This window comes from Pinus tabuliformis, chromosome 9 (genome assembly GCF_031772625.1).
Source record: "Pinus tabuliformis cultivar Carrire ecotype Pingquan chromosome 9, CPIR1, whole genome shotgun sequence".
Classification (NCBI taxonomy): Eukaryota; Viridiplantae; Streptophyta; class Pinopsida; order Pinales; family Pinaceae; genus Pinus; species Pinus tabuliformis.
In genome coordinates, this window is record NC_142307.1 from 65,929,637 (window position 1) to 65,955,173 (window position 25,537).

Consider the following 25,537-nt stretch of genomic DNA (forward strand, 5'->3'; position numbering starts at 1 on the left):
GGTATGGCTATATGTTACAGATGTTGTACTTGATGGCAACTCCCGTGGCAAGGCTCTCAATTTGTTGAAAATTAAGAAGGACGCAGGAAATCAGTTCAGAAGGTGCGTACCCACAGGTACACCATGCAGGGACCGCGTCCAGATACGCAAGCCAGTCGTTCAGGAAGTGCGTCCCCCCAGTGCACACATTTCAAGGCAGAGAAAAGCACACGTGGGGTTTCTTATGTTTTACTCTTGGTATTTAGCCAACGGTATTGGGTTATTATGGTGTCGGCTCGTGGTATTGTTCCATGATTTTAGGAGGAGCTTGCCTATATAAAGCAAAGGAGATCACTTGGCTAAGCATCTTTTGCAATTGAATATCTTTAGATCTGAAATATTGGGTTATGGTCTTAAAATCTTGATCTATATGAAAGAGAAGTTGAAGGCGAATCTGTGAAGGGTGATCTCTCGAGCGCATGATCAGATCTGAGCAACTGTGCCACTCTGGTGGACTGCCTATTCGGCCCTAATCAGAAGGACGCAGGTGTTTAACAGAAGAGCTGCGTGGGTACGCAGTGCAGAAACAGGAGATCTGCGTCGGTACGCAGTGCAGAAACAGGAGAGCTGCGTCGATACGCAGAGCAGAAGAAGGATACCTGCGTCGGCACGCAGAGCAGAAGAAGGAGAGCTGCGTGGGTACGCAGAGCAGACTAAGGTTCAGGTGCGTCCGCATAGTAAAAGTACGCGGCGCGATAGTACTTTTGGGTGTGTCCCTGCAGTAACAGTACACGGCGCGATAATGTCACTGGGTGCGTCCCTGCAGTAATAATACGCAGCGCGGTTCAAGGATCAGTGCGTGGGCACGCAGTTCAGAAGAAGGATCCCTGCGGGTATACGCAGGAAAGCAGAAGGTGAACTGCGTAGCGACGCAGGCCACAGAAGGGAAAACTGCGTACCTGTATTAAAATGTTCTGTTGACTGAATTTTTTTTCTGTTGATAAGGTGTTCTGGGTTAGTTCTGTTATTGCTGATCTGATAACTGTAGTGGACTGTAACTTTTATGTACTTGATGATCATTTGATGCCTTATGAAAAGAAGTAGGGGGTTGTAGCTCCCTTCCAGGAGAGACTGGAAAACGAGAGAGAGAGAGTTGTAGCTCTCTGCAGGTTGCAGCCTGCGTACTGGTAAAGGACTGCACCAGTACAAAACCATTGTAAAAGAAGTTTCTAATTTGAAAGAAGATAGAGACATATTGCAGCAGGTGGTTTTCACCCACATTGGGTTTCCACCTTACATCTTGTGTTCTTTGGTGTGACTATCTGTTTTCTTTGTTCATGCTCATTATTTTATGGTACTGACATGCAAAAATAATTCAAAGAACAAGTAAGGAAGATTTATTAAAAGAATTAGATAATACTGATTCACCCCCCCCCCCCTCTCAGTATTATTTTCAACAATTGGTATCAGAGCAGGTCCTTCAGAGAAGCTTGATCGCTTGAAGGTAGATCATTCATCATGAGCAACTACGAGAGAGAAGCATCAATCAGGCCACCGGTTTTTGATGGGACAAACTTCAACTATTGGAAGGTAAGAGTTACTGCCTATCTTCAATCTCTTGGTACAGAAGTTTGGGACATTGTAGAGACAGGCTATGCTTTTCCTTCAGCTACTCCTACAGATGCAGCCGAGAAAAAGAAGTATGAAACAAATGCGAAAGCAGTCAGTACTCTATTAGGATGTATATCTCAATCAGAATTCATGAAGGTAATGCACTATAAATCCGCAAAAGAGATATGGGACAAAATTGTCACGAGCTATGAAGGAGACGAACAGGTAAAGCGTGCTAAACTTCAAACTCTCAGAATTCAGTATGAGACTCTCAAAATGTATAATGATGAAAGTGTGGCTAACTATTTTCTTCGGGTAGATGAGGTTGTTAATTGTATGAAAAATTTGGGTGAAGAAATAAAAGAGGCTATTGTGGTTGAAAAGGTTCTAAGATCATTGTCCCCCAAGTTTGAATCTAAAGTATCTGCAATAGAAGAAAAGGAAAATCTACGAATTCTTACTATGTCTCAGCTACATGGAATTCTAACTGCTTATGAAATGAGAAAGGGAGGTCCATCAGACAGAAGAGAAGCTGCTTTCAAGGCATCAGGCAAAGGAGATTATTATGAAGCAAGCCACATCCCAGAAGAAGAGGAAGAAGAATCAAATTTTGTCAGAAATCTTCAAAGGGGTTCTGGAAGGTTCAGAGGTAAGTTACCTTTTAAATGCTTTGCTTGTGGAAGAGTAGGTCATTATGCTGCAAAATGTCCTTATAAGGATAAAGGAAAGGAACCTGCTAGATGGAACAAGAAACAGAACGCGAATAAGAAAAGCTACTACACTCATGAAGATAGTGATGGTCTATCAAACAGTGATGAAGATGAACAAGGTAATGAATATAAGTTATTAATGGCATTTGAAGATGATGATTATATGGATGCTGTAGATGTGGATAATCTGTATGATGAAATTACTAGACTCAAGAGAAGTATAGAAGAAAAGAACATGATCATTGATACTCTACAATTTCAAATTGATGAAAAGGAAAAACATCTTGAAAAACTAGAAGGTGAAATTGTTGGTCTTAGAAAAGAGATTGAGAAAACAAAAGCTATTAATCTCAAGTTTGTCAAAGGATCGGATGAGATTATCAATGTGCAACGGTCTCCACTAAACAAGACAGGTCTGGGCTATAATGGAGAAACTACTCAAGCATCCACCTCAAAAAGTTATCTTGATGCAGCAAGAAGAAATGAGCAAAAGAACAATGAAGATCAACAGGTAAAGCAGGGACAAATTACAAACAGAAACTATCAAGGGCAATCCATCTTAAGGGTGAACAAAAGCTACAACCAGCCACAGGTAAAATCTTCTCAATTTGGTTCAAGAATAGATGAAAATAGAAATTACAATCAGTTGGCTGGTAGATTCAATAACCGCAGAAGTTTCTTCAATGGACAATGTTTTTCTTGCCATAACTTTGGTCACAAAGCAGCTCAATGTGTTGCATATAAAACGATCATGACTAGGGAAGCTCAAAAGCAAAGAAGTATGGCAGGGATTACAAAAAGGACCTATAACAACTTTTCGGTTCTTGAAAATGAAGTTGAATGTTCTATTTGCAATAACTTTGGTCATGAAGACTCTGAATGCAGGAGCAGGTTTCAGCAGAAAAAGGAACAAGCCTCAAGCACCAAAACATGGAGAATAAAGGAACCTCAAATAGAAAGATGTGGGATAGCATTTTATGCAGAGGGACAGGAAAATCTATGGTACATTGACAGTGGATGTTCGAAGCATATGACAGGTGATAAAGAAAAACTCGAGTCTTATTCTGCTCTAGAAAAGGGAAAGAAAGTCTCTTTTGGAAATGATACTCCTGCAACTATAAAAGGAAAGGGCATTGCTCAGTTAAAAGAAAAGGTCAAGGCTGGAAATGTTTTGTATGTTGATGGATTGAAACATAATCTTCTAAGTGTCAGCCAGATGTGTGATCAAAGAACCGAGGTTATATTCAAATCAAATGGATGTCTTGTTCGTGATCTTGATACAGGTAAAACAGTGATCAAAGGCAAAAGAACTCCAAATAATCTGTACATATTTGAAGAAGGAAAACAACAATGCTATCTGAGCAAGGATGATGAGCACTGGTTATGGCATCGGAGGTTGGGGCATCTAAGCTTTTCACAAATAAGGAAAGCATGCAAATATCAGGCAGTTCGCGATCTTCCAGATATCAAAATTCCTGACAACACCATATGCAAATCATGTCAGTTTGGAAAACAAACTAGAACTAACTTTCCAAAGAAGGAAGGATCAGCTAGCATGCCTCTCGAGCTAGTACATACAGATACATGCGGTCCATTCAGGAAAAGAACACCTAGAGGAGAAGAATACTTGATATTATTTATTGACGATTTCTCCAGGTTTGTCTGGCTAGGACTTATGAAGCACAAAGATGAAGCATTCGAAAAATTCAAATCCTTCAAAGCCTTGGTTGAAAATGAATCAGGTCACAAAATTAAGTGCCTCAGATCCGACAGAGGTGGGGAGTTTACCTCAAATGAATTTTTCGATTTCTGTGAAGAACATGGGATAAGAAGAGAATTCTCTACAGCTAGAACTCCTCAGCAAAATGGAGTTGTGGAAAGAATGAACAGAACAGTCCAACAAATGGCTCGTGCTATGCTTGATGAATCAGGAACTCCCGCAACTTTCTGGGGTGAAGCTGCACATGCTGCGGTTGTTATTCTCAACAAAACAAATGTCCAGGTGAACAGCACTCAAACTCCTCATGAGCTCTGGAGTGGTAAGACTCCTTCGGTAAAGCACTTCAAAATCTTTGGGAGCAAATGCTATATCAAGAATACTGATGAGCAGCTTGGCAAACTTGAACCTAGAGCAGATGAAGGCATTCTTCTTGGTTACTCTCCACATAGCAAAGCATACAAATGCTACAATAAAAGACTTGGCAGAATTGTTGACAGCATTGATGTAGTGGTTGATGAGAAGGGATACATTCCTAGGCAAGTACATCATGAAGACATCGAAGAAGATGAAGGCTACCCTCAAAGACAAAATGATGAAGAAGAAGAACCTCAAGAAGAACCAGAGGAGCAGACAAGAATAGAAGAAAAGACTCCATCCAGATATGTTCAGAAGAATCATCCAGAATCTCAGATTATGGGGCAGAAAGAAGCAGGTGTACAAACAAGAAGAACAGTTGCAGAAGCTTCAAGCTATTTGGCATTACTCTCCTCTACTGAACCACAAAGTGTGAAAGAGGCATGCAAAGATGAATGTTGGGTGAAAGCAATGGATGAAGAACTTGAGCAAATCGAAAAGAACAACACTTGGGAGCTGGTTCCTAGACCAAAGGATAAGAATGTTATCGGAACAAAATGGGTCTTCAAAAACAAATTGAATGAAAATGGAGAAGTAATCAGAAACAAAGCCAGACTTGTTTGTAAAGGGTATGCGCAGCAAGAAGGAATAGACTTTGAAGAAACCTTTGCTCCTGTTGCAAGACTTGAGGCCATCCGAATGTTCCTTGCTCTCTCAAGTTTTCAAAGCTTCAAAGTATTTCAAATGGACGTGAAATCAGCCTTTCTGAATGGAGACCTGGAAGAAGAAGTGTACATTGAACAACCAGATGGGTTCATTCTTGGAAATGATCCAAATCTTCTATGCAGATTAAAAAAGGCGCTCTATGGTCTCAAACAAGCTCCAAGGGCTTGGTACTACCATTTGGACAAATATCTTCATCAACAAGGTTTTTCAAAAGGATCAGCAGATAGCAATCTTTATATAAAAGTTGAAAATGACAAATTGCTAATACTTGTTGTGTATGTAGATGACATTATTTTTGGGAGCAATGAAGAAGCTATGAGTCAAAGCTTTGCCTCGGTCATGCAGAAAGAATTTGAAATGTCTTTGCTAGGAGAACTGACATATTTCCTTGGTTTGCAAATCCAACAAAAAGAAGGAGGAATCTTTTTATCTCAAACCAAGTATCTCAAACAGATTTTGAAGAAATGTGGTATGGAAGATGCAAAACCAGTATGTACACCCATGGTCACAGGATGTAGCCTCAGTGCAAATGATGAATCTGCAGCAGTACATCAACCAACCTACAGATCTATGATTGGAAGTTTACTTTATTTGACAGGTACCCGACCGGACATCATGCATGCAGTTGGAATAGTTGGAAGATTTCAGGCAAATCCGAAGGAGACTCATCTTCAGGCAGTGAAGAGAATTTTCAAATATCTTCAAGGGACTCAAAATTATGGCTTATGGTATCCTAGAGATACAGATCTTACACTTCATGCTTATACAGATGCAGATTGGGCCGGAAGCGTGGATGACAGGAAAAGCACAAGTGGTGGTGCGTTCTTTATGGGTTCCAGACTGGTATCTTGGTTCAGCAAGAAACAGAGTTCGATTGCCTTGTCTACAGCTGAAGCGGAATATGTTGCTGCTGCATCTTGTTGCACTCAACTCCTTTGGATGATGCAGACTTTGCAGGATTTTCAAATTACTTGTACACCACCTATCCCCATCTTATGTGATAACACAAGTGCAATCAGCATCTCAAAGAATCCGGTTATGCATTCAAAAACCAAGCACATACCAATCAAGTACCATTTTCTCCGGGAACAAGTACTTGAACAGAAGGTCAAGTTGGAGTATGTTCCTTCTAAGGAACAAGTTGCTGATATTCTCACCAAACCATTACCCAGGGACACTTTTGAATACCTCAGGCAAAAGCTGGGGGTTGTTGATGCATCATCTTATTGTTGAACCTTTTTTTGATTGATGGTACAGGTTCAGGGGGAGCATATAATGCATTGTTGGCATTATGGAGGATGGTCAGAAGGAGATCTTGGAAATAGCTGCAATATGTCTCTATCTCTTTCATGGTGGATTATGGTTCTTTGTTGCAGATTGGGTTCATATTCAGGGGGAGCATGTTCTTAGGGGGAGCATACCCCTTTGCCCTTGATGTCAAAGGGGAGAATGAAGCTGGAGACTGAAGATTGTGAGGTTGCCATCAAGTCCAAAGGGGGAGATTGTTGGCATTATGTTTCTGGTATGGCTATATGTTACAGATGTTGTACTTGATGGCAACTCCCATGGCAAGGCTCTCAATTTGTTGAAAATTAAGAAGGACGCAGGAAATCAGTTCAGAAGGTGCGTACCCGCAGGTACACCATGCAGGGACCGCGTCCAGATACGTAGGCCAGCCGTTCAGGAAGTGCGTCCCCCCAGTGCACACATTTCAAGGCAGAGAAAAGCACACGTGGGGTTTCTTATGTTTTACTCTTGGTATTTAGCCAACGGTATTGGGTTATTATGGTGTCGGCTCGTGGTATTGTTCCATGATTTTAGGAGGAGCTTGCCTATATAAAGCAAAGGAGATCACTTGGCTAAGCATCTTTTGCAATTGAATATCTTTAGATCTGAAATATTGGGTTATGGTCTTAAAAGCTTGATCTATATGAAAGAGAAGTTGAAGGCGAATCTGTGAAGGGTGATCTCTCGAGCGCATGATCAGATCTGAGCAACTGTGCCACTCTGGTGGACTGCCTATTCGGCCCTAATCAGAAGGACGTAGGTGTTTAACAGAAGAGCTGCGTGGGTACGCAGTGCAGAAACAGGAGATCTGCGTCGGTACGCAGTGCAGAAACAGGAGAGCTGCGTCGATACGTAGAGCAGAAGAAGGATACCTGCGTCGGCACGCAGAGCAGAAGAAGGAGAGCTGCGTGGGTACGCAGAGCAGACTAAGGTTCAGGTGCGTCCGCATAGTAAAAGTACGCGGCGCGATAGTACTTTTGGGTGCGTCCCTGCAGTAACAGTACGCGGCGCGATAATGTCACTGGGTGCGTCCCTGCAGTAATAATACGCAGCGCGGTTCAAGGATCAGTGCGTGGGCACACAGTTCAGCAGAAGGATCCCTGCGGGTATACGCAGGAAAGCAGAAGGTGAACTGCGTAGCGACGCAGGCCACAGAAGGGAAAACTGCGTACCTGTATTAAAATGTTCTGTTGACTGAATTTTTTTTCTATTGATAAGGTGTTCTGGGTTAGTTCTGTTATTGCTGATCTGATAACTGTAGTGGACTGTAACTTTTATGTACTTGATGATCATTTGATGCCTTATGAAAAGAAGTAGGGGGTTGTAGCTCCCTTCCAGGAGAGACTGGAAAACGAGAGAGAGAGAGTTGTAGCTCTCTGCAGGTTGCAGCCTGCGTACTGGTAAAGGACTGCACCAGTACAAAACCATTGTAAAAGAAGTTTCTAATTTGAAAGAAGATAGAGACATATTGCAGCAGGTGGTTTTCACCCACATTGGGTTTCCACCTTACATCTTGTGTTCTTTGGTGTGACTATCTGTTTTCTTTGTTCATGCTCATTATTTTATGGTACTGACATGCAAAAATAATTCAAAGAACAAGTAAGGAAGATTTATTAAAAGAATTAGATAATACTGATTCACCCCCCCCCCTCTCAGTATTATTTTCAACAATGATATCGTCGATTGGGATCTTTCTAGGAGCAAGAGAAAAATTTAAACCTTTCTCCAAAAGACTAAAGACAGGGGGATCAAAAGCAAAGCTAGAGAGATTGACAACCCTATTACTAGAAGAGGAAAGAAAATTAGAACAAACAATATTATCCAAACCTAGAGTCTTATTACCAATCCTATTATTATTACAATTATCAGAATTGAAAACAGGGTCACTAACCTCATTAATATTATTATTATTATTAAGCCCAATGATATTTTTATTTTTTCTAAGTAAAGTCTATCTATTATATAAAAAAGGGGAAAAAATATTTACAGAGAGGTATAGACCTCTGAGGGGGCAACAGCCAGCCCTCTATCACAAAATCTGCTGCATGCAGCACTGAAGTATCTGATTACAATCCATAAGGCAGTTTTCAAAATGCAATAACCACAAAAATGAACATCCTGCATATCCGGCCATACAACATTTCTGAGACTTTTATAAAAAGACTGGAGACAAACACTGATAAGCTGGAGAAGCGACCGCTGTGAGAAAAACCTTAGTGAGAAAAAACTGGAGAAACAACCGCTGTGCGCCATTTCAAAAACAAAAACTTCCTTCTCAATGAAATTTTAAGCCTGAGGTGGCATGTCTTCATCTGCATCCAAATCGCGCTCGGTGGTGCTGACCCATTCGATCCCCATATTCTCCTCGGTATCCTTTTCTGCTCGCTCCGGCATAGACATCAGGTGTGGCATATTGGCTGAGGAAGACGCTGGAGCGCAGGGGATAATATCATCATTAACAGAGAGTGAATGCAGGGGCGAATCCTCACGCTGCTCTGCGGCCTGGAGCGGGTCAGGGGCATTGAGGATGTCACCGGCTTCATTTTCATGCGAATTACTGGGACTGAGAGAGAGCGAACTGTCCTTGATGTATTCCTCTGAGCTTGAGGAATCCTCTTCCTCCTCAGAAAAAATAACCGTGAGCAGGGCCGAAATTGTGGGCTTGTGCAATTTACTTTTGAATTTGAACCGGCAGGAATGTAGGGAACTGTGCAAAGAAGGACCAGAATGTTCAGACGAAGGGGATGACGGAGATTTGGAGGCAAGCGGGACGATGCAGGGAGGATTAGGCGCCCCTCTGCCCCTATTACCCCCACGACCACCATAATTGCTGCCTCTACGGGGAATTCCTCGCTGTCGTGGGGCCATTGCAAGGTAGCAAGCCAGATTATGGGAGTGGAAGCCCAGCAAACACCAAATAAACCAGTATCTGGAGGACTGAACCTTTCGGAAAGACTGAACACAATTGAGACTCGAAATTTCTAATTATGTTCTTAATTCTTCAAGTCTTGGCTCGAATTGAAGATAAACAAGCGACCCACAAGCAGAGACGTGAGCTATGCCATAGAGAAACCAAAAAACCAGATAGTAAACATACCAGATGCAATGCGTATGCGTTGTGAACCAGGGGATGGAATTGGCCAAGAGTCTGCGCCTATGGAACCAGGGGGGTTGCCAAACTCGCCTCTCTGCCTCAGGAACGAACTTAACACTTTTCTCAGGAGCGAAAGTGCCAGAGCACTGCCAAAGGAATGTCGCCTGCCTGATATCTGACTCGCTGAACTTATGAGCCATCTTAATAATCGAACCCCGCTTGCCGTGAGCCCAGTGAGGCATTAAGGGCCTTAAATGCTCTGCCATACATTTACTCATCGCAGCCTCCAGGACGCCAGGTGCCCCCTTCGCTCGCTTGAGCATTTACACTGACCTTACCACCCGCATCCAGGGTTTAAGCCCAATGATATTATTATTATACATATTATTATTATTATTATTATCCAAACATAAATTATTGTTGTTATTATTAATATTATTATTCCTATGTGAGGTGAAAATACAATCACTATTATTAGTATTATTATTAAACCAATTATTATTATTATTATTATTCAATTGAATATTATTATTAATAGAACCACTTCCACTATTATTGAAACCAATAGAAACCAAAGAAGAATTAACCGACAACGAACCTGAGGGAATCCGACCCGGTGAATACGAGATTGTTCCAACTTCACCTTCGATGGTGGAAGGGTGAGAAACGTTGTCAACCCAAGATCAGAGAGCAGAGATTTGATTAGAATTAATTATGCTTCTGGAAGGACCACGAAAGCAACTAGACTGATTAGGCTGCGAGATGAATTTCTCCGAGAGCTTACTGAACTTCTTGGATTGCTTCACTTTCCATATTTCTTTCAGACGAGAAGATTTGAGAGCCGAGCATGCCTCGATCCTTAACCAAAGGGGAGCAGAGATCTCATTTGAAAGTTCCAAATGGAGAGAACACAAATTACGAGAAATGAAATCCAAAACCTTTCTCACCCTGCCAATCTCCAAACAAACCAATGCCATGCTAGCATTAAGAAAAATACGACATCCACTAGAATTATTAAGAGCATGCTTAATCTGAGCAAATGATGGAACAAGGGAAAAGTCTCTACATCGTTTTAGAAAATTCAGATCTATCTTCAACTTGGAAACCCTTACACGAGACCGTTCAAAGTGATTTCTCTCATGTGATTTCTACCAAAATACTTTGCTTAAGACCTAATGTACCTGATAACATTAGATACTAGCAGGTTTTTGGAGATGATGGTCAGATTGAAAACTTTTTGCATTCTAAAGATGAATTTGGAGATACTAATATAGATGTAGAATTTGATATAGAAGATATTGTACATACTAGTGTAAATAAATTAGAATTGCATGAATTAAATGAAGAAAAACAAGAAACGGATATTTTACAACTGAAAGATAACATCCTTCCTAGAGGGCTTGTTCCTTTAGAAGATCTATTTAATTTCAATGACGTAGCTAAGAAGCCCAAAATTGAACCCACTGGAGTTGGGGTTGAGGAACATTACATTGGGATTGAACTTCAACCCAAACTGATCAAACTGTCTAAATCCTTACCTCCCACTGAAAAGTTGAACTACATTAAATTGTTCAAAGAATACATTGATATTTTTGCCTAGAGTTATGTGGGCCTAAAATCCTATGACACCAGTATCATACAACACAAAATCCCATTGAAAGAAGATTATAAACCCTTTAAACAAAAATTAAGGAGGATTAATCCAATGCTTATGCTGCTGGTTGAAAAGGAGGTAAAGAGAATGTATGATGCAAAAATCATAATACCTCTGAGATATTCCAAATGGGCATCCAATTTGGTTCCCACTCAGAAAAAGATTGGTGAAATCAGACTCTGCATTGACTTCTGGAATTTAAATAAAGCCTCTCTGAAAGACAACTATCCTCTGCCTAAGATGGACCACATCTTACAAAAGGTAGTTGTATCCAATAGGATTTCCTTGTTGGATGGCTTTTCTAGTTATAACCAGGTCTTGGTACACCTAGATGATCAAGAGAAAATAACATTTACTACACCTTGGGGCACTTTCATGTATGTGAAAACATCGTTTGGTCTAATGAATGTTGGAGAAAGGTTTCAAAGAGCCATGGATTTCACTTTTGCGGATGAAATGGGTCATTTCATAGTTATATATATGGATGACATCACTGTTTTTTCGAAAACAGATGAGGAACACTTAAATCACCTGAGAAGAGTTTTTGAAAAATGTTGAAGATTTGGCATTTCCCTCAATCCTAAGAAAACATTATTCAGTTTGCAAGAAGGAAAACTATTGGGACACATTATTTCAAAAGAAGGAATCAAGATAGATCCCAGTAGAATAGAAGCTATACTGAAAATTAATCCCCCTAGGAATTTAAAAGAAGTTCAATCTTTTATTGGACAGATAAAATTTTTAAGGAGATTCATTCCAAATTTAGTTGAACTCTTAAAGAATATCACCAATATGCTAAAGAAGGATAATGAGGTGAAATGGAACATGGAAGCTAGACAATCATTTAACAATGTAAAGCAAGCTTTAACTCGGGCACTTGTGTTAATTAGTCCACATTTTACTAAAGATTTTATAAATTTTTCATTTGCTTTAGAACACACCATTGTTGTAGTTCTCCTGCAAAAGAATGATGAGGGCCATGAACAACCCATTGCTTTCTTCAGCAAAGCTTTGAGAGATGCAACCTTGGAATATGACATTATGGAAAAGAAATATTTTACCCTGGTAAAGGCAATAAAAGACTTTAGAGTATATATTCTCCATTCACACATCATTGATTTTGTTCCAAGTGCAGTAGTTAAAGATATACTGACTCAAAACAATCCAGATGGGAAAAGGGGTAAGTGGATTGTTGTTATACTAGAATATGATATTGAAATCCAACCCACTAAACTCATCAAAGGTCAAGGGTTAGCAAAATTAATGGCAAAATCTAACTTACATGCTTTAAATATCAATTTTCTGGCAATATTTAGTGAATTAGATGAGATGGAGACTCCAATGGTAGCAAAATTTTGCTACCTCTCCTTGGTATGCAGACATTATTTATGTGCTACATAATTTACAAGCTCCTCCTGGTTTAACTAAAACAAAGGCTAGATTTATTAAACTTAAAGCTATTAAGTTTTGTATTTTGAATGAAAATCTGTACTGGAAAGATGTTGGTGGTGTTTTACTAAACTATTTATTGGAAAATGAAGAAGATAAATTTGTGCAAGAGTTCCATGAAGAGACTGTGGTGGACACACATATTGGAAAACTACTACAAATAAGATTCTAAGGGCAAGTTTTTACTGGCCCACCCTATTTCTAATATCTAAAAGAAAGTTGCTTCATGCCACAAGTGCCAAATCTTCGAAGGTAAAAAGAAGTTGTTTCCTTTACCCTTGAGGCCTATATTTGTTGAAACTCCTTTCCAACAATGGGGCCTTGAATTTATAGGAAAAATCCACCCTGCCTCATCTGCCCAACATAAGTGGATTCTGACAGCCACTGATTACTTTACAAAATGGATAGAAGCCATACCTACTAGACAAGCTTCAGATGCAATCATAATAAAGTTCCTAGAAAACAATATCCTTGCTAGATTTGGTTACCCTAGGAAGATTATTACTGACAATACTGCTGCTTTCAGGTCAACAAAGATGATAGATTTCTGCAATAAATATCAGCTAAAATTGAGACATTCTACATCCTATTACACTCAAGGAAATGGAATGGCAGAATCCTCCAATAAAAGTTTGGTTAACATCATCAAAAAGTTGTTGTAGGACAATAAAAAATCATGGCACATAAAACTCGTTAATGCATTGTGGGCAGACAAGCTTACTATCAAAAAGTTAATAGGCATGTCTCCATATGAGCTAGTGTATGGGATAGATGTTGTTTTTCCAACCTTGTTGGGAATTCCTATTTTAAAGATGATGCAAGAGTTGGAGGTGGAACCAAATTATTTACAAAGGAGAATAAACTAGACCATCCATTTGCATCAAACCAGAGATGGAATTCATAAAATAACTTAGGTGATCCAAGATAGCATCAAGAAAAATTTTGACTGAAGGACAAAAGCTGATGATTTTCAGATTGGTAATCATGTTCTGAAATGGGATTCCAGAAGGGAAGAAAAAGGAAAGCATGGTAAGTTTGACAACTTGTGGATGGGACCTTACATTATTGATTCTTATCGAGATAGCAATGCCTTTTTCTGAAGAACACATATGGGACAGAAATACCTGGTAGGATGCTCAAACATTATGTTTTTCAAGACTGACAAAGTGTTTTATCACAATCATTATTGATACCATTTACTTTTGTACTGTCATGAGTGGGTAGCTTATATCTCAAATTTGAATCCCATGGAGAAGGCCCTAAGCTTTGAGACATTTTGCCACCATAACTACATAAAACATAAAAATCAAATGTAGTAAATACTGAAGAGAAGGATTCAAGGCTACTGGTCTACGGTGTTCTTGACACTTCACCAGGAAGTGCCATCCCCAACTGGAGCCATTGTTAGGGTCCTATAATTTATAGGATCAATGATCATTGAGTATTTGCTTTCAGTGTTTTAGAATGTAAATAATATAGTTTTCTGCAAATGATTTCCAAAAAAGATATAAAGATGAAAATAAAAAATGAAAAGAGGGTATAAATACAAAAATAAAATAAAATAAATGATAAATGAACCCCACAAAAAATGAATAAAATTGAAAGTGATGCTAGCTTAAGTGCCACCACTAGCCTTCAGGCTTTGTAAAAGAATAAATAGATGAAATTGTGTGCAACTTGTTTAAAATGCCACAATCCCTTTCTTCTTGAGACATACAGTTTAATCATGCTCAAGTTGTTTTCAATTTATGTCAATCAGGTTAGAGTGAATAACTTAACCAAACAGTTTAATCTTGGTTAAGATTATATAGGTAGAAATAGGTGAATAAGGTTAATTCAACAGTCTAATCTAGATTAATTTAGCTGATTAGATTATTCTAGTGTTTCAAACAAACATCCTTCTTCTCTTAGAATAAAATTGAAGGGGTTTGCAAGCTCAAATGCACCCACATTTGCTTTTAAAATAGCATTAGACTAGGGAAAGGAACATTTTTTATGCAATATGTATCAAGTAGTCCTTTATCCAAAGTTTTGACTTTGGGATATGTATTATACGCCGAAACATTTGGTCAGCCCTCATGTGTTAACTCCCCCTACACTTCACCACCATTTGATTACTCATCACCAATGTCCGACGAACCACTACATTTTTCGAACCCCCCCAAAGCAACAAGGTTTAACGATGGGGGGGGGGTCCAAAAAGTGGTTTACTACCCCCCGACGTGGTGCCATCAGGTGAGTTTGGACCCCCCCGCCTCCCCTCCATAAAACTGATACCACCGCACCCCCCCCTCTGAAAGTGGTTTTGCCTTTCCTGCCTAACTCGCTACTCCCGCCAACGGTTTCTTCCATGTCTCGTTGCAGCCGCCACTCCCGTCGCGCCACCTCACCCTATGTCCCTTCACCCCGCCAACGGTCTTGCTCCACATATCTGCCAATCCCCAACTGCCACGTCTAAAACCATTTCATAATCCATTAATCACCTATCCGTTTACCCGCGCCATTATCGAAGTTAATTCCCCAAACAGACCATTAATCTAACGGTTAAGGCTTGTTCACAGCAGATAAATATGGAATTTTACACTCTGATTATACTTTTATTTTCTCGCTCGTTCAATATAATTCCTACCTCTCTGTTTTGTAATTTCCCCACAACATTTTCCCTTGCCTATCATTCATCAATTAACAGAGGTCTGCCACCCTGAATTCCTGCAAATTATTAGATGCACACCTTCATATTGCTACAGTCTTCAATTTCCCAGCCTTCGATCACCATGGCACTGAAAACTACTATTGTGATCAATCCAATGCTTAATCCCCCTATTGATCTATACCATATCCCACTTGTAGATCGAGATTATAAAACCAGTGAAACATAGTGCAAATTCAACATGTTCAAATTGTGTTGTTGGTTCCGAGATAACTTCCTTAACCAATCCGACGAGATACATCTCTCACAATCCAGACTCCCTCTATTTGTTATTCCCCAATCCTATCATTTTCATGAAATTTTCCTGAGATGTCAAACCTCTTACCTTCCAAGCAAGAGGGCAATTATCTCCCTAAATGGTGAAATTCTCTTCACCATCACACTTGACAACATTAATCAAATGTTGCAGGTTCCGCACTGTGATTCCCTTTCCCCTTTCTCCACTGAAGCTCTCAGAGAAATATACCAAAAGTTAACTTTTCCCCAGAGAGCATCCATCTTTGAAATCTTTCTCCCTGAAGACTCCCAACTCCCTAAGAAAATTCCCCCATATCCCTCTTCTATGTTCCCTCAAAGAACAAGACAAATTATTTATGTTTTGTCTTTCATTCTTGGTTACTACTCAGATGGGTGGGTAGATGAGCCTATTCTAGGATTTTTGTCCACCCTTTCTTCAGAAGAAAGTGTTATAGCTCCAAATATCACCCTTGATATTTGTGATGCTGCATTTATGGCCTAGGGCAACCCCTCCTTCCAGACTTGGTCCAAATACTTAAAAAACAATGTTTTACTCCCTGTACGTGACATTGCCCTGAGCTAAACACGTGTGTACGCAGGTCAGTGTATACCCAACCCGCGTATATGTCTTAAAACACTTAAAAAAATTAAATCTCCTTAATTTCGGGCAGAGATCACGGGTTTTACCTGTTGATTACCTATTAGTGCCCGTGGCCCAACTGTTCCCAATGAATTCCCAACTAAAAAACTACTTTGGGAGAAGTATAAAAAGGCTTCAATGGGAAGGCCTTAAGGGTGAGAGAAAGAATATAGAATTACTCTGCTGAGATTATCCCTGATCAAGCCTGAAGATCCATGTGCTTCCAGCACTTCCCCCACTACAAGAAACCCTTGTTTCCTTGAGTTTTGATGTCATTTCACTAGTTGAGATATCCTTGTGTGAGTCATGGAAGGAGCCTTTTGAAAGCTTGGGATTGGACAGACCCGAAGGATAGTTCCGCTTGGAGCCAGCATGAGGAATATTCAGGTAATATCATTCCTTGCTTTGTTTTAGTTATCTGCAATAAAGAAACATTTGTCTTGTTCCCAAAGTCAATCTTCTTTATGCATATGATGTTATTGTTATGGTTTACATATGAGTAATTGTTTCAATGTATAATTAACCATCTTTCAATATGTTATGAAGTTGATTTCTATATGATACTTTGTCCATATATTGTTATGCTTCTTTGAATTGGTTATTTTGCAGGTTCAAGGATTGAGAGGAACTCCGAGAGGGTTTGAACCCTGGCTGGATCTACCCGAACGAAGGACCCCCAGGTGCACCTCTCTTCGCGTAGTTTGCTTATTTAAGTATCATGGTTATGTGGAATGCTTGTTTTTTACTGTAGATAACCCCCACTCTGCATGGGTGTTGACCCAAAACCCTAGGGGACTTAGTCCCTCAACAGAAGTGGCGACTCTGTTGGAGACAACAGTATTGTTGTTCCTAGTTTGGGTTAATTTAAGTCAATCAGGGCTCAGCCATTGATCTTCTTGCTGTAACTGATTTGTTTGTTCCTGTAGGATCTCGGGCTTTAAGTCTGAGCAGTTTCTTCATACCTCTTTTTTTCTTTTTCTTGTGAACTGTTATATACGCAGTTTTGTCAGGTTACAGTAGCGTATGTACGCAAGTTTCCCCATATGAACCCGCGTATACGCAGGTTTCTTTGGGCTGAATCGCGTATACATGCAACTGTGTATTGACACAGTCGCGTATACCCTAATTTTCCAAGATTTTGTCAAGTATTTCTGTTTCAGAAGATTTTTTTGCTGGTCTGAGTGTTTCCTGAGCAGTGAGTTTTTGTTGTCAGTCCTTGGTTTGCAGCAAGTTTACGATTTCGAACTCTCTCCTGTTGTGGAAAGTTTTGGTCTTGCTTTGTTTTATTGCAAGTGTCATCATTTGTGTTTGAGCACACGAGATTTCTTTTTGAGAATCGTGGTTGTTCTGGTCTTCCAGAACAGGAACATTGGTTTCAATCTTTGTGACAAACTTTATCTTTTTGATCTTCTTGCTTTGTGTCAAAACTGCATCTTGTGGCCATTTGCTTTTCTCGCTTTTTGAAAGTTGTTGAGTGACAATTTTGAAAGTTGTCTTTCTTGGTCTTTTGATCATTGTCACCAAGCTCTTTTTGCTGCTTTTTGGTCGTTAAGAGCATCTTGAAACACCTATTTTGTTGAGTTTTCGCCCATTTTGAGTTGATAACTTGCAAAGTGTTTTTGTTGCCTATTTTTCAGTCTCAAAGTTTTCAATAGTATTTGGAGCGCTTTTGAAAAGTTGTTTTTTGCTTTTGTGAAAAAGAAAACTTCTTAAAAACTTGGTTTTTGCTTTCTTTTGCCTTGTTTTGATTTGGTTTCTTTTTGCGAGTGAAAGTGCATTTTGTTTGTCTTGAGATTTGCTTTTAGTGTTTGGACAAAAATGAGCATTAGGAACTTATATTCTATCTAAACATCTAAAGTGGCTAATTAGAAGCGATAAACAATTTACTTTCATTCTTTGCTTTAGAGTAATCTTAAGTTTCTTGCATCTTCATTACACCTTGCATTAGGATAATTTTGCATTGTTAAAGCATTTTAGTTTTTGCGTTAATGGCAAAAGTGTCCTCAAACACGTAATTTTATTTAAAAAAAAAAAAAATTACATATTTGATTTTGCAAGAGTTTACACCCAAACAACCAAACACTCTTACAATGAGCTATTTATAAGCTCAATGTCCTAACTACCTCTAATTATGGATCACTTATTAAATAACAAGTGTCCATTTACAATAAATGATATTCAAAACAACTAGCTAACAAATCTCCTAAAATAGAGCCTAAGATACGACACTTTTGGAGAGTCATATCTTGTTACAACAATATACTAATTCTAAAATAATTAAACATTCTAGAATAATAATTATTAATTTAATATCTTAAATTAATAATTATTTTATTCCAAATTTATAACCTATGATAATATTTTATTTCTGGATCATCTAACATTCCCCCCTATGATCCAAAGATACATTACAACAAATACCAAGTTCATCCCTGAACTTAGTAAATTTTATTCTGCCAAGCGGTTTCGTGAAAATGTCGGAGATCTGATCTTTGAAAGGACAATAAACTGGCATGAGGACATCTTTGGCAATGAGATATTTGATATGATGATACTTGGTGTCTACATGCTTTGTCTTTGAATGAAAAACTGGGTTCTTAGCAAGTTTGATGGCTGACTGGCTGTCAATGAATAATGATGTAGCTTCTGCCTGAGAAATGTTGCTTCCCATGCTGAAATGTACTCTGCTTCTGCTGAAGAAGTGGCCATTGTAGCTTGTTTCTTACAACTCCAAGATACTATTGCTGACCCCATGTTCATTAAATAACCTGATGTTGATGTGTGATCATCAATACTTCTAGCAAAGTTGGCATCAGAATATCCACCAAGTACAAAGTTTTATTCTTTGTGTAAAGAAGACCAAAATCTTTTGTTCCTTGGATATATCGAAGAACTCTTTTAGCTGCATTCCAGTGGCTGTCTCGTGGTTCCTGCATAAAACGTGAAAGAATATTGACCGCATAAGATAGATTAGGGTGAGTATTTGTCAAATAATCAAGATGCCAATCAACTGTCTGTAAGTAGTATTGTCTACCTTTCCCCCCCTTCAAATTTTGAAAGTTTCAAGTTTTGCTCCATGGGGGTGAGAACAGGCTTGCAAGCCTGCATGCCAAATCACTGAAGAACCTCTGCTGCATACTTACTCTGAGAAATGAAAATATGATGTGGATGTTGGAATACTTCAACTCCAAGATAGTAGTGAAGTAATCCCAAATCTTTCATCTTAAAACCTGCATGTAACTCCTTTTTCACTTGTGCAATATGATCATCATGATTGCCAATAATGATCAAATCATCTACATACATAACAAGAATTACCAGATATTTTCCTTGTTGTCGCACATACAAAGTATCATCAGATTCACTCGTTGAAAACCAACTTTCTTAAGGTATTCATCCATCTTTGCATACCATGCTCGGGGAGCTTGTTTTAATCCATATAAAGCCTTGATCAATTTGCAGACTTTATGTTCTTTCCCTTCAATTTCAAACCCTGGTGGTTGTGTCATATACACTTCTTCCTATAAATCCCCGTTGAGAAAAGCACTTTTCACATCCATTTGATGAACTTTCCATCCTTTTTGAGCAGCCAATGCAAGAGTCAATTGGATGGTGTTCCATTTAGCTGTAGGAGCAAATGTTTCCTCATAATCAATGCCTTCCTGCTGTGCAAAACCTTTTGTCACAAGTCGTGCTTTATACTTTTCAAGTTCTCCCTTTTGATTATACTTAATTTTGTAAACCCATTTGCATCCTATGGGTTTAACATTTGATGGACAATCAACAAGTTACCAAGTGTTGTTATCAATTACTGCTTGATATTCTTCAACCATAGCCTATTTCCATTCTTTATGTTTTACTGCTTCTTTGTATGTGGAAGGTTTAGTAAAATCATTTGCAATCAAGGAAAAATTGCCTTCACTTCTATGTGGCCTTCTGGTGACCGTTTTATTCTACCAATCAGGATTTACATCTTTCAAAAGTTGAACTGCCCATTTTGGTAGGTGGTGCTCACTTGTTTGCGATTCTGAAAAGTCTCCATCATTGTAAAGAGCATTAATATAAACTGATGTTCTTCGTTCAAGTGAAGAGTCTGGCGAATCATTGTCAGAAGAACTACTTTTGCTTAGAGATGCGGATGAACTGCTAGAAGACCCAGATGATGTTGTTGAAGTAGATGGACTGGATGACTCATCTTCAGAGGAAGGAAAATCAAGTTCATACCAATTTGGTGAAGTTGGTTGACTTTGCATTTTTCCTTTTCTTTTACTGCCCTTAGTTTCTAACTTTTGAAGAAGACTTTCGATTTCTTCAGCACTCTTACTTTCTGTTTCATCAAATATGACATCCCTGCTTACAATAAATTTTCCATTGGTCAAAAGACGATACCCTTTCTTCTCATCAGAATAGCCAATCATTGTGCATTTTAAACTTCTTGAGTCAAGCTTAGTTCGTTTTTATTTTGGAACTAAGGCATAACATACTGATCCAAAAACTCAGAGATGTTTAACTCAAGGTTTGAAACCAAGCCAAGCTTCATAAGGTGTGATTCTATCTAAAGAAGTAGTTGGAGATCTGTTTCTTAAGTAGACAGCTATATGTATTGCTTCTACCCAATATGTTGGACTTAACCTCTTGAAAGTTAACATGGATCTCGCCATTCCTAACAAGCTGCGATTCATTCTTTCGACTACTCCATTTTGCTATGGAGTGTAAACATTAGTAAGATGGCGTCTTATGCCATTTTCACTGCAATAAGTTTTGAATTCATTTGAAGTGAATTCTCCCCCCTTGTCTATCCTGAGAGTACCTATCTTGTCTGTCGTGTGTGAAGTGTGTTGCAAGAAAAGAAAAGAAAAAGTTTTTTCTTTCTAAGTGTTTCTTAGAACCCAAGTAGAAGTTTCTTTTCATCGAAAGAAAAATGATTGCATTCATGTAGTTACTTTTTCTTCGATTTTGGTTGAGTCATACACACATCATCAGTTTCACTCCCATACCCTTGACTTAAAAGAACAACATTTAAAAACAAGCGCTAAATAAAATATGCTAGAACTTTTTTATCGTTAATTTAGACACACCAACAAGTTTTAGGATATTGAGGGCCTTGGATTAGGCGAGTGGAGAGAAAACTCTCCAAGGCCACTTTAAATTGTCAAACATAGAAGTCTGAATAAAGAGTGCAAATCCAATAGCATTAGGGAGACCAGGAAAGCTCTGAATCTGGGAGTTAAGCACGAGGGTTTTTGAAGATAAGGAAGAGAGATACCCCCTCTCCTACTTGTCGGATCTTACCTCAAGACTGTTCCGCTTGGCTTCTAACACGAGTTGGTAACCTTAGTTGCTTATCCTAGGGATCTACACAGGTCGCTGCGGAGGGGAATCCCGTGGCACTTGAGGTCGATGTTGTATCACTCTCAGCTATACTTCTGGAGGGCACCCTTGCGAAGATCGGGGGCTTGCACCAGCACAGGCTGTTGTTTCGAGGTCAGCGTAACTTCTTCTAATACCTTTGCTGGTAGGCCTGGGCCGTGATTATTCTAGACTATCTTCGGAAGGCCCCTACTTCACTTTCCTGCATTTTGGTGTTCGATCCTCATCACCCGGAGCGGAAATACTTGAAGTTGTTTGACTGGCTAACTTCTTTTAGGGACTTTATAGTTGAGTGCTCTTTTCTCCTTATATATAGTTGGCTTTAGGTATTTTTGTCTAGTCACTTTTTGGACTTTGTATTCTGAGTCACTGAATTACCACTCAGCCTTAAAAGGCTTTTGGTCATTCTTTCGGAAGTTGTGGAGTTTCCTCCTCAAGGGCAAAGGTTTTGATTGTGTATCTATCTTCCTTGAAAATTCATTTCTACATTCCCGTAAGGGAAGGGTCTGTGAATCAGTTAGATATGGCCAATATTCCTGTGGAAACCAACCAAGGTACCCTCCCAAAAGGGGATCCTTGTGCTTTTCCTTTCTTTGGAAACCTTGGTATTCCCTTGATGGCCACTTTGAATATTCCTGGATTGAATGTTGGACTACCCGTTTGGCTGTGGTCGACTCCGAATATTCCTGATGTTCTTGAAGCTTCTCATATGAATGCTTTATTTCAAGGGCGTCACATGGGTGCTAATTGTTCATCTTCTTTCAAAGAGAAATCTGGGATTCCTTTTTCTCCTCCTTCTTGTAATAAGAAATATAAAAAGAGGAGAAAGAGGAAGACAAAGAAAAAGAATAATTCTATCCATTCATCTTCAACCTCTGCTAGTCATGTTGGAGATGAGCCTTCAACTACTACAAGTCATGTTGGGGGCACAAGTATAGTCACTGTGAGTCATACTAGCAATTCATCTTCAACCTTTGCCAGTCATGTTGGAGATGAGCCTTCAGCCGCTGCAAGTCATGCTAGGGGCACAAGTCTAGTCACTGCGAGTCATACTAGCTGTTATCACTCAGGTTGTCCCTTTTGACTCCCAAAGGGATACGGCCGAGGTAACCACAAACCAATCTTTGGACTGCAGGTCCTAGCCTACCTGCAGTCAGAGAGGGCTCTCTCTTTAGGATTTAGCTTTGTTTAAGGGATGATTTTAGGCTAGATATGATGCACATGGGTTTTGTTTGAGTTTTGGTGGGATGGTTGATCTATTCAAGCAGAGTTGGCATGCAAAGTGTAAGAAGTTCAAACCATTGGGCATGGAGTCTGTGAATGTGAATTGAAGGGTGTGTTTTCCTTGGCAGAAGAAGGGAATATGGAGCAGGATAGCTACACATGGCACAATGATTAATGCTGGAACAAGGATGAAATGGAGGTCAGGGGATGAGAGGCAATTAAGGATCTCTCATCCAGCCAAAGAGGGAAAGTGGATGAAGACTATATAGGAGCAATGAAGGATTCCTAAACAACATTCAGAAATGAGAAATAGCTTAAACATGATCAATTAAGTATGCATATTTATCACTAATTCAGAGGAAAGCATAGAAAAGTTACAAGAATTGAGCACAGAGGGCATGAAAGCCAGCTCTGAACTATTCCTTCTTCCTGCAACTTAGATTATGATATACAGATGATACAGATACATATAAACTGATAAACAGAGGGAGGAAAGACTTATTGAACCATGAGCAGGCACATGAATTCCACATCAAAGCTCTTCAGCCATTGAAAGCACAACCAGCCAGTTCAGATGCAAATATTCCAGCAATCTTTGATTACAGAAGTTCTTAAGCTTATAGCACAAGTCTGGAATGAGAAATACAACCAACCCTTTACACTATCCAGAGGGTGGTATAAATAGAGAAAATATCTACAACAGCAGATCTGATAGCAGATCTGGAGAAATGAATGCTTCTAACTTAACATTTATTGCAAATAAATGAAAGAATGCCTATCTACCAGCTGCGCAGGGACTGCAGCCATAAGAATGAATAAATTATTGGTCTTTTGAGCAATGCGCTGGCACTTCTGCAATAACTGTGCCTTGGGACTTGTTGCGCTGCTCATATGTGTCTTTGTACACTGTCTCTGCAAAATCTGGGCTTTAAACACTTGAATTGCCCCTCTAGGCAGTTCTGTTGCTGTAGAGTGGCTTTAATGCTCATAACTGTGATCTGGTGGGCTTTGATGGCTCTGAGCTGCTTTATTGACTTTGATGGGGGCCTCTTTAATGTTCTGCTGCTTCGGGCTGCTGATATTTTGATCTGATACTCTTTGCCACTTCCTCTGGTACACTTTGACACTGAATCAGGCCACTTTCTCTCTCTGATACTCTTTAACTGTCTAATCACCCCTTTATCTGCCAATTTAATGCAAGAATGCTTCCGTGGCCTTTGGGATGCTATCGGCGCTTGGCCGATCAAAAATGATGCTTAAATCTTCAAAAAATGCTGCAAAACGGAGGAGAAATGCATGCTAATAGATTGCTGAGGCAAAACCATGCGTTTGGATGTATTATGGGCATGAAGCGATTTCAAAATAGCCAAGGAAAGCATCGTTCCTTTGCAGTTGTGGCGGGCGGGAGCGCTGTATAAACAAAACTTTAACAAATGCCCCTTTCCTTATAACGCGCGAATGCTTAAAAAACATGAATTTTCATTGAAAATTGGCACTGCCACAACACTGTGCATTCTATTAAATCATGGCCGTTGGATCGCGAGAAGGCAGATCCAACGACTGGCGCTAAATCAGCGATCGGCGGATCGGCGGATCCCAAACCATAATGCCTCCAATGAGCGATGAACCCCGCGGACCCGAAATGCATTATAGGCTCCCTTTTGATTTATATCGGGTCCGGCCCATCGGCGAACTCTTATCGGTGGATTTGAATGAAAATGGGTCATCGGACCCGAAATCCCTTTCAACTGCTCTTTATAATTTTTCAGCTCCGGCCCGTCGGAGCCTTTCCATTTCGATGTACAAGGGGCCATTTATGGACCCGAAAAATATATATGTCGTGCCTTATTATTATTTCGGCTCCGGCCAGTCGGAGCAATATATGGGGCAATGCGATCAAAAACAGGTCGTTGATCTGAGGGCCCAAATGGACGGCGGAGATTAAGTCGGCATTTCGCTATCGGCGGGGTCATGGGGTTGCCACATAGAAACGCCGAAACCCATCGGACCCGAAATGCCTTTATGCCGCGCTATATTACTTTTCGGCTCCGCTGGTCGGAGCCATACGGGAGTGATGCGATTAAATATGGGCCGTTGATCTCTGGGCCTGAATGGGCGGCTGAGATTAACTCGGCGTTTCGCGTCAGAGGAGAGCATGGGGCGTGACTTCATTTTTGTTGCGATCGCCGAAATGGGGGTTGCGACTTAATACGGGCCGTCGGATCTGAGGCTTGATCGGACGGCCGCGATATGTATAATGCGATAAAGGGGAGATATGATAAGGGGGGCCTCCGATAGTGATATCGCATCGGAGGAGAGGGAAATGGTGTTATATATATATGCGGCCAACACTGTTAGCACCTCCGACAGCGATATCGCGTCGGAGGGAGGGGATTCGGATCGGAGGAGGGTTTAGGCCTATAAAAAAGGGGTTCATGCCTTGGGAAAGGTAAAACAAGGCCCAAAGATGGATTTTTATACATATGAAGGGAAACTATGCAAAGGAATGAGTCCTTATGCATTTGGGAGATGGTTAGAGGGGGTATTGAGGGCTCTTGCTAAGTTTCAGATAAACTTAGCAATTCCCGAGGATGTATATGGTTATCTTTCAACCAGGGGGAGGGGATAAGTATATAGGGGAGTAATATACATAGTTTTAGTAGGGGAAGGGGAAATAGATAGGGAGCTACATAGTAAAGTTAGTAGTTAACATGAAAAGTGATAAGAAAGCGCTAAGTATGTGAATCTTAGGCTATTAAGAGGGAAAATGAC